Here is an 8855-nt window from a genome sequence, read left to right as displayed (position 1 = left end):
AAAAAATTACTGCTTAGTCCTAAAGTTCATGAAATTACAAATATCATCGTTTTTTTATGACCCTATGACCTGATACCTATCGGTAAACACCTCAATAAATGTTGAAAAAACACCCTGTTTACCGTATTTTTGCTTTTATACTATGCTTATTCCAACATTTTTATACAAAGGTGTACCAATTGAGTCAAAATAGAACATCTCTCCAGTTCGCATAAATGATATATTTTCTTGGAAGCTATGTCATTGTATTATTGAAAATGGCACCTGCGCCATTGAAGTTATGTTTTTGAACTAATAATAAGTGATCAATTGAGATCGTATGTCTTTGAAGTGATGAATAATGGAATCTGATGAATGAAGTTTTTCATCTTGCACCAAAGAGGAGAAAATGATAACATTTTTATGAAGAACTCCAAAACCGACTAGCCTCTCTTCTCTCAGAGTAAAGATCTGACGTTAAACTACGTACGCTTTTTATGCCGTTGAAAAGTAACGACCTTCTATGTTATAAAACAATAAAACTTTGCCTAGAGCCTCATAAACGCGCGGAACATCTCGTTTACGTGCTGAGCCGCACCGATGCCTGCAAGGGTTTTCTCTGGCAGGGACGAAAGAAAAAAAATCCCTCTCGACGGTATAGTACGTGGAAGCGCGAAAACTTATCGGAATATCGAATTAAGATCGACCCTCGTGAGAGGAGCAAAGGTGCGGAGGTGGGCAGGATACAAGGGGTCAAGCGCATGGAGGCTCGCTCTTATCCGATTGGCCTGCAGAGCGGAGGAGGAGGAGGCCGGGGGAAGAAAGAGACGGGATAGCTAAGTGGGATAAGCGAGGTGAATAAGGAAGCGAAAGGAGATGCTGCGCGTACATTCCGAAGATCACGGAGGAGAGAGAAAGAGAGAGAGAAAAAGGGCCGGCCGCTGTAATTGGATGATTGGTGGAAAACTGCAAGAATAGGTGGGGAAAATCGATTGCAGGCGAGGAGGATCGACCGTTGAAAGAACCCGTGGAGCAAATTCTCAGAAATAACACCATTCATGATGATATTCGGGATGATACTCGGGAAATTCCATATGTGACGGAATTTAATTTAGGGAAAACTATGTCATAGGAAATCTTGATATAAATGTAAAATGCAAAAAAAAATTGAACCGCTATTCCGATCGACTCGTAACTGCTTATAGAGACTATTCAATCGATTCATTCAATAGTGAAAAGAATTTAACTCAAATGTATTCTTCTGAATTATAAAATTACGCAAAATAGAATTATCACCCTCAGTCATGGTGAAAATCGTATACTCCGCCAATATCAATGATTGCGATAAGTGCGAGAACAAAGTGAGAGACATATGTTACTTCTCCTTCGCTATACCCAGTTTGAAATACGCTGCCAATGTTAGGGATACTCATAAAGTAGATGAAGAGGATCAACCGTTGAAAGAACCCATCCTGCGCATTCTCAGGTAATGAAAAAAACAATGCAGTAATGAAAAAAAACTCGAAATATATTATCCTCCTGTATTCTAAAATGATACTCAATTTATTGTAACAACCACAGCCATGGTGAAAATCATATACTCCGCCAATATATATCGATAGCTTCGATAAGTACGACGAAAAATTGAAAGAAATTAGCTACTCTTCCCTCGTTAGACCCCATGTGAAATACGTTGCCAGTGCTTGGGAACCTCTTGAAATAGGTAAAGAGGATCAACCGTTGAAAGATTCCACGGAGCGAATTCTCAGAAATAACCTTATGAACTAGTGAAAAATTTTTAACTCGAAATTGAGTATTCTCCTGTATTCGAAAATGATACTCGGGAAAACTTCGGGAAATATGTGACGGAATCTACTTTAGAGAAAACTATGTAATAGGAAATTTTGATATTAATGTAAAATGAAAAAAAATGAAACGCTATTCCGATCGACTCGTACCTGCGTATAGAGACTATACGAGGTACTATGGTGATAATAACAACTGATTATTCCAGGAAAAATTCGATCTTGATTTCATCCATCAGTGACTTTGAAGAAGTTTAACATCGAATGCATTATAATGGTGAATCAATGAATTGAATCAATGTTTAGGAATATATACCTAGCAAAAACATTTGATTTAGATTCTGTGCATTATCATGAAACTTTTATCGAGGTTATATATGTATAAACAAAAATAATTACTTATCTAAATACCTTCTAAAAATGGTTAAAATTTAAATGTGTCAGATTACCTACTGTAATGATACTAACATCTTCATATCTCTGTGAATATAATTAGAATTTGAAAACTTTTAACATGTTTCTGTAAAATGTTTGAGCCATTGCACATGATGGTGTAGTTTATCTAAACTACAAATTTATAATATGTATTCAATTATCATGAACACGTGGCGGAATTTCCAATTATATTCTATAGATTTTATCATTCACACTCAAGGCGAAAATCATACACTCCACTAATATCGATAACTCATATAAAAGAGACGACTAAGTGAAAGAAAATCGCTACTTCACCCTCGTTAGATTCCCTTTGAAAGACGCTGCCAGTGTTTGGGATGCTCGCAAAATAGTTGAGAAGGATCAACCGTTGAAAGAACCCATGGAGCGCATTTTCAGAAATAACATCATGCAATTGCGAAAAAAAGTTTTCCTCGAAATGGTGTATCCTCCTGTGTTCGAAAATGTCACTCAATAGAATTTATCAACCAGTGTTATGGAAAAAAATCAAAGCCATCATCTGATACAAGACCAGTAAAACGCGGTACCAGACAGTCTTGTACCAGATGATGGCCCTGTGAGCTGGAAGGCGGTGTACGAATAAAATTATTGTGGAAAAGTTCAACTACGTTTCATTTCAATATGTCGAACTTCCTCTGTTTAACGTCTGAATCAGTTGGACTTACTTCTCCCGCGTAAGACTCTACTCCGAAAATCAAGTAGAAGAAAGAAGGGCCGGCTGCTGTGATTGGATGATTGGTGGCAAACTGCAAGAATAGGGTGGGAAATTCGGGAGCAGGAGAAGAGGATTGACAGGTGAAAGAACCCGTGGAGCGAATTCTCAGAAATAACACCATTCGGTAGTGAAGCGAAAGAACTCAAAATAGAGTATCCTCCTGCAGTCAAAAATGGCTCTCAATAGAATTTATTACTCTCCGCCGTGGCGAAAATCATGCACATGTCTGAAATTTCGTATTATTTCCATCTGCCTATTTTGGCTTCATGGACTGAGTACGCTCATAAGTGGGATATAGGTTAACCCCATAGCTTATGTGTCTAATGTAGCGTATATGTTGCGGGGTGCATGTTCGAGGAAGTCAGCTTCATTTACCATGGATGGTGTTGTGCATGGAGGATGTTGTGATGGTTGCATGTTGGTGATGCTTCACCCCCTGCCAAAAACTACTGAAGGAGGCTTTTGGGAGTAATACGAAGATGCTCATGCTTGAATGATAATTTATGACCCTAATGTAGCCAAAATTTAATTTATTTTTCCAATTAGAAGAGGAGATTTATTTTGGCGTTGCTACCATTTGGGCTTGTCTATGCAGATAACAGTTCCTAAGTACCGTTTTCGATTAATTTATTGATAGTAGCGGGCGTAGCTTGGTGGAAATCCTAAATCGTAGGAGTTGAGGAAATAATAAACTTAGCTTTTTGTGCACCTTGATAATTTCACGTTGTAACAATGGTCAGACATGATGAATCACTCTGTGGAAAAAGCCAAGTTTTTATTTTTTCAACTCCTGTCGTTTTTGGAGCTTCTACTTTAGCGATCAACTTCGACACGTTAAGAAGTCTTAAGAATCGATGAATTGATGCGACGTCTCCGCGACGAAATATTAACAACACTGATTTTAGAGCGTGAAAGACTCGACGGTAAATGTCAATTGAGGTCCCACTGCGGCAAAAGAGAAAACCTTGTCGAAAGGAACCATTATGGCATCCATCGATTTTCTCTTTTAATCGGTTGATCTTCCGCGCGGATTAATTAAAAGGCTTCTCTTCTTCCTTCTCCCCCCACTTCCTTTTCAAAGAGCTCTCGGAATTAACGCTTCAGAGCGGCGATTTGAGGAGAGCTAGTACAGGAGGCGGCTCTTCCAACTCGAACGCAAAAGTTGGCCTTCCTCCTCGAGGGGAAGAGGAAAAGACGCTTAAGGCTTTAACGACCGTGCGCATAAGGTCGGCCGCTCGTCCCGGGAGACGGGCATTTCAAGGCTCACCACAGGAGCAGGACTGTCTCTCGCAATAAGAAAAAGCGGCGATCGGGTTCATATCTCCATATCAAAGCATGATACAGCACTGGGTTCACAGTATTTTTTTACCCTTAGAAATATGCGGACTTAGCTATGTTACTGGTTCTTTTTTACATAATTGCCAAGCTTATTAATTTATTTATTAATATACCACTGGAAACAGCGCATATTGGTCCTTTACATTCGGTATTTCAACAAGATAATTACACGTGCACGAACAATCATACCCTGTGTATGAGCAACCTACCCAGGCGGGACTCGAACCCGCAACCTCATTTTCAGCTGGCGAGGACATTAATCCGCTGCCACTGAGATTAATCAGATTTAGTACTGGAAGTGACCCAGTTATTGCGCTAAGGTATACGGAAAGGGAGAAGGTAATAGTAAGTAGGGATACATACAAGGGTACCCGAATTCTCATAATCGGTGGAATGTATCACTCATAATTTCAGTATACTCAGTAAAAAAACATGAAAAAAGAAACTTCAGGCTCCTAAATAATTATCTTTGTGGACAGTTATTATTGTCAAAATTTATCTTTCTTTTAAGTTATCAATAAACTCGCTGACGATAATTTTAAGTTAAAAGGAGATTGTGTAACTTAGCTAATAATTGAAATGGTGAAAAAGATGACATTCGTGGCGCTTCTTCATTATTTCCGGATCAAAACTCTCTAAAAGAATGGAGTCTAGGAATTCTTTTTGAGCCCTTCGATATTCCTTATTTACTTTCTCATTAATCTCTTTATTGCCATGATTCCCCCAATATTCCCCGAACTTCTCTAAAAAAAACTTCGAGGAACTATTAAAAGTAACTATTTTTTTAGGGAGTCTAGTAAATTTTCTGTACCACGCACATACACACATTTTAATAGGAAAATTGATGGCCTCCCTAATAATGACCTCTTTTTTCCTTAATTAAGAACGTGTTTTTTCCCTAATGCTTCTTTCAAGTTTATTTTAAATAGCCTTCCATCTAATTTTTGGAGTTCTCAAATTTGCCCGAAGGTACCTAATAGCCATTTCATTAAAAATATTTTTGAAAGCATCGGATCGTTTGAGTAGAAGGTGACGTGGGTGTGAAGCCACATCATGCCCTGGATGTTTGGTCAGTTATATATTGCGGAAGATTGGAAAAAAAGAAAACAGAAATTAGCAGCAACACAACCAATTTATAAACTTTCTCTAGAAGGTGACGACACCTTTAATATAGAACGCAAGAGTAACATACTGACGCATTTTCGTTTTGCTTATGTAATATTCTGATTATTTTCCAAAGCACTGTATGAAAGAAGCAACTTCGTTCGCTGTCACGCGCATTGGTGCAAAGTTATATACACCAAATATAAAATTTAAAATGAAAAAATCCATTTGGATAGCGGGATTTGTCCCCGCATCTCTCGATTACCGATCAAATATGTTACTAGTAGCTCCTTGAAATAACTGAGTTCTGGAAGTCATGTCTTGGAAAGATGACTTCATGACTTGTCTTGAAATAGTCATATCAATTGAAGAAAAGAATGCCAACGGAATATTCTGTAGGAATATTTGTGTAAGATTTCATTTATAATTTCCTTTTTATCATCGTTGAAATCAGTACCATATCCCTTTACAGTTTTTCAGCATGTATGCGTACTTGTAATGCCGTTACCTGATAACTAATGCGGAGTACATGGGAAAAAGTTTATAATTAATTAATTTTATGGATCGAGGGTTTCCCACTGGCAGCTTCTCGCCGTAGAGCGGTGAATTAAGATTCAAGCTTCTATTAAAATGTTAATGTGACACTAAAATACAATATTAAAAAAGAGATTTCTTATATTATTCAAAATAAATAACGTAGTTCTGGGTTTATTGATGCTAGTTGATTGTATGCTGCTCTTTTATGCCTCCCATTGCATGTAGAAATCGTATTCAGGATATGATCACCGAACGGGATATTTCAAAGTTTTAAACCGTAAGGTAATTAATGCCTGGCCCTCAACGATAACAATATCCGTTGAATAATTGGGTTGGAATATTGTGGTGGATATCCGAAGCCTGGCTACAAAACTCGCTATTCAATCAAAAGTAGGGCAGAGAATCATCATTAAATTTCCAGCTCTGCTGTGGACATAGGTATATATATTATTCCCCACTCATTGGACGAGAGGTTGAGCTGTTGACCCTTCTCAAGAGGTTCAATTTAGAGCTAGATTTTACTACATCGCAGTGTTTCCTCATCTTGCTGTCGTTCATTTTTCTCGTTCATCCTTCTCGTGAAAAAAACAATCCCCCTTTAAGATACATTATATTCCATCGTGGTTCCTCATGGCCAACTAGTGATGGAAAAATGAATTGAAATCGAAAATGAAGTGATAATAGGTAAATATGTAGGAAATCGCGATTGAGACATTGATCTTCGAATTAATATCCAAACTCGATGTTTCAACTTCTATCTTAACCATTTCATTCGATGCCAACAGTCTCGCTACCGGCCCATGGTAACGCCATGCATCCCATATGAAATATTTTTCTCTAAGGCCATTAGAAGTGGAATGGCACGCTCTCGATTATCAATAAAGCATCTCAATCAGTTGATCTCTTTTAAAAACATTTCTGAATCGAAATGGTTCCTAACGGTGATCCCAAGCATTAAGTTTGCGCGCATTTGTAAATTTTTACAAATAATAATTCAAGGAAGTATTTTGTGCAGATTTTTCCCATAAATACAATGTGTACTTCTCGTGTTTTTTGAATAAGCAATAAATGTCAAAGAAGGCTATTCGGGTTTCCAACCGGGTGGTCTCTCTCTATTCTAACCAGAATGACGAGAAGATGGGCAGAATGGAAAGAGGCCACCCGGCTGGAAACCCGAATTTTTCTTATATATTCTTCCTTCTTTGGCTATATTCGCCGGGAAAGCATAAGATCTTACTTCAAGTAATAAAAATGTTTTGTACAAATCGTTTTTTAAAGAACATTCCATTATTTCGATCAATAAATCTTTTGTTTCATATTTAGATTTTGTTGAAAAATCGAGCTTTAAATTTCAATTAAAAATGGATTTCAACCGACATTTTTCCATCACAATAGGTATAGAGAGGTATAGCCTGCCATAAAGTCTGGGGGAATATTCATGTAGTTTATTGCGGAATACAGATTCATAAATTGCTCCTAAGGTGGTAAATAATTATAGATACCAACAGTTACAGCTCATTAATGGACTTAATGTAAAATAATGGGATACATCCTCCGGAAAATTTATTAATTACAATTATCCTTTCCAACGAAATTGCCCTGGAATGGGATATCGAACTATCCTGCTTTTATTGAATAAACGTTATTTGAAATTAACATTTGAAACGTGTTGCGTAACCTGATTTTTTACATTTTCTCTACTTTTGATATTGTTATCAGTAATATTCGGTTTCTTAAAACGTTTTGAAGGCGCCATTTTCTCCATGTTTCGGAGTATTCATGTTATTCGTTTTCATGATTCACAGTTCATCCTTATTCAATGGTTTCTGTGATCTTGGATATCAACGTGGTTGTATACGCGGTTTCTATGTACGGCGATTGTGTGGATCCTCCATCAAACTTGAAAAGAGCCAATGCTCGAGTTTCGAAATGTTTTCTTCAATAATGATGCGGAAAAACTGAATCCAATCAATCCATTTCGTGTCGCTTGAACTCATGAAGCCCTCGTCAATCTTTGCTGCGGGAGAAGCTAACGATATTTTTTTCATTCTTTTTCCTGCATCAAGGGGCAAAAAAGAGGAAATTGAGAAGATGAAATCGTTTCGATGCAGCGAAGAAATAATGTACGACTGATTTTATTTCTGTGTCCCGGAGTTAACGCATTCGTGAGTTTCAGTTATGATAGCCGAGAGTAGATGATGGGAATTTGAGGAGGAAAGAGTTGAATCAGCGGCTGGAAAGAATGGAAAGGGATCTAAAAATCCTTACCATCCCGTTAGGTGGCTCAACATGCGTGGGGCGGATTTTGTTAGAACGCAAGCTTTTCCTCGGAAAGAGAATATGTCTAATCACTTTTCGTAAAGGCATACATTTACATCTAAATTCGAACATTTGTTAAAAAATAATGAAAATGTTAATGCGAGGATGGCCGTCTTTCAAAACTGTCTACATCTTTCACATAAGTATTACTTTTGCTCAATGATCAGTTAAGAGGGAAAAACATATTAGTCTTTCTTAATAGTCTTAATAGGCTTTCGCGAACTTAATCGACAAAGGTTGGTGTTTGGATATATATTCCGCGTTTTTTTGTCAGTATGTCTAAACCATATCGATATATCGAAACCATAACTTGAATTTCTAAGACATTTTTCAATATCATTGACCAAATAACGCGGGAAAGATGCCATAAGATCAACTTTGGGGAAGATATTTAGTCCACTATCTTTGTTTTTATATCAATATATAAATCCACTAGCTGCCTCATTGTACGCTTCGCGCCGCCAACGATGCCGGTAAAAAATCGATCGAACAATCCCCTCGAGTAATAATCCTCACATTACATGAGTTACATTGAAACTCCATAATGTTCGATGGAAATGGAAAAAAAATACAAATCTGACTTAAATGAATGGGGTTGGGCT

This window comes from Ischnura elegans, chromosome 9 (assembly GCF_921293095.1).
Source record: "Ischnura elegans chromosome 9, ioIscEleg1.1, whole genome shotgun sequence".
NCBI classification, from domain to species: Eukaryota; Metazoa; Arthropoda; class Insecta; order Odonata; family Coenagrionidae; genus Ischnura; species Ischnura elegans.
Note: the sequence above shows the minus strand (reverse complement) of the source record.